The sequence below is a fragment of the Corylus avellana genome, chromosome ca5 (genome assembly GCF_901000735.1).
Source record: "Corylus avellana chromosome ca5, CavTom2PMs-1.0".
Classification (NCBI taxonomy): Eukaryota; Viridiplantae; Streptophyta; class Magnoliopsida; order Fagales; family Betulaceae; genus Corylus; species Corylus avellana.
Genome location: NC_081545.1, coordinates 28,047,083 through 28,049,203, shown reverse-complemented (window position 1 = coordinate 28,049,203; position 2,121 = coordinate 28,047,083). Strand labels below are relative to the sequence as shown.

General features: G+C 30.7%; 1 protein-coding gene across 2 annotated transcripts in view; it reads left to right on the top strand.

The window, feature by feature from the left end:
- Positions 1-2,121, top strand: part of LOC132182683 (WAT1-related protein At3g02690, chloroplastic) — a 12,001-nt gene that overhangs the window by 8,422 nt on the left and 1,458 nt on the right. The window lies entirely within an intron of this gene.

Genomic DNA, 2,121 nt, shown 5'->3' with positions numbered 1-2,121 from the left:
GTCATATTCAAACATGGTCTTGATCGGACGTAAAGTAGAGAATACGTGCGTGGGATGCAACATATAATAGGCCAAGATTAATATGAAGGAAGCAGATGACTTGCAAGCAATCATCTTGCTTATATCATTTAATAATTAGCATCTACTACACGAAATTTTAGGATGAGAAAATGTGTTCTAGACGATCAGGATGATGTTTAGAGGATGAGTAATGCAATAAACTACCTCTTTTTTTTTTAATCTTATATCTTAGAATGTTGATGTGACAATTTCAAATAATTATTATTCAGTTTTTATTAAAAAAAATTAAAAAATATGATATAATGCATTGCTAGTAGAGGATTACTCTTTATTCTTTTGATTGAGAGTAAAGATAAACAGTATCACTTTCTCTAGACCTTCAGCTCAATCAATGTAGTTGATGCAAACTCGCGGCATATGCAATCATGTAGAACACTAAATTAATGTGAACATAAATGGCAAGAATCAACATAATTAAGTGTAGTTTGAGCAATATTGAGCATCGTGTAATAAAATGAGCATAACTTTTGTTATGAGAATGAGAATTGCGCATTGAGCCTTAATATAAAAAGGCTCTTTTTGGTGCGCACTTAGTGACCACCCAACTACGTGTGGTGAGCGTCATTCTCATGAGCAAACTCCGGTTTTTTTCTTCTGAATTTGTGTTTTAATTTTTTTTTTTCATTTTAGAAAATATCTTGGTTTACTTTTTAGTAGCCATTTTATTACAAAATTTCATCAGATTTTTTATATCCTACACTATCAAATAATCTTAATTATGTTCGAGAACAACTTTGGTTGCTCATTAAGTCTTTTTTTTGTTTTGAAAATTGAGCCATATTGTAAAAAAAATATCATGATATTTTTGGTTGATCACATCAACCAAAATCATCATTTCAATAGATAGAGTAATTAAGGGAAAAGAATCAAAACGAAGGGCTTTTTTTTTTTTTTTTTTTTTGGGAAAATACAAGAACCAATTTTATATATAATTTTTTGTTTTCTTTGGGGGGATGAACTAAAAATTTTTAGTTATTTTTCAAGGATAAATTATACTTTGTTATTTTATTTATCTATAATCCATAGTGACGCGAATTGATGGAATATGGATTAATGAGTGGTTAATTATAATGCCACACTTGCCCTTTAATCCAATGGAAACATGAAGTTATAAAATTGTCCATTTAGAGGGGAGTTAATTAATTAATTTGATTTCCTCCAAGACATCGAAAATGCCAATTGTCAAGAGAGTCTGCAGCATCTCTTTTTCATCCCTTGACTTCTGCTTTCACATCTAACTTGAGATGAAAGGTGCTTGGACAAATTGCAGAACCTTCTTTTTCAAGCCCAAATTTTAAAAAAAACTCAAAGGATCAAGTCAACAAACGCAAAGAGAACCCTTCAAAGTTACAAAAGATATATATTAAGTGCTACTTTTTTAGTTATGAGTTGAAAGATGGACATTAATTTATATAATTTGAAAGAGGAGGTGGTAAAGTTTAGGGTCAAGTTGTTCATCTACTCTCAGCATTAATCCTTTTGTCTTTTTGTCAAATCGCCGTCTGTCACGAATCATTATAATTAAAAGCTTCTCCACATGGAATCTTCGTTATTTAAATTCTTTTGAAGTGTCGATATTAACTCGTTAAATATACTAATTATCTTAAATCTTAAACGTAAAATTAATAATATCTATGCCTTATTCCTATAAGACGCGGTGTTTCATTGAATTAAGCATGAAAAAGTCGTGCGGATGCGAGTCCGCGTCAAGGATATTAGGATAGGATATAAATTTAATTCAATGAAAGATTTAGCATGCACGTGTCACAAATGTTCTAGAATATGTAAAATGAGCGTAGGAATAATACCTACTCTTCTTGACTTTGTCGAAGCATTCGATGTCGACTGCTTCATTGACCTCATGCCTTCCATCATATCACCGTCTTCTTTTTCGTCTCTTTTCTTTTCTTTTTTTTAATTTCTTTAGTTGTATTTCGTTCTTCTCCTTTGCTCTTTTCCTTTTGGATTTAATGGTTTATAAAAATCATAAAATACGTTTACGTACCTTTATTTTATATTCCAAAATTGCTGCTTGGTCAT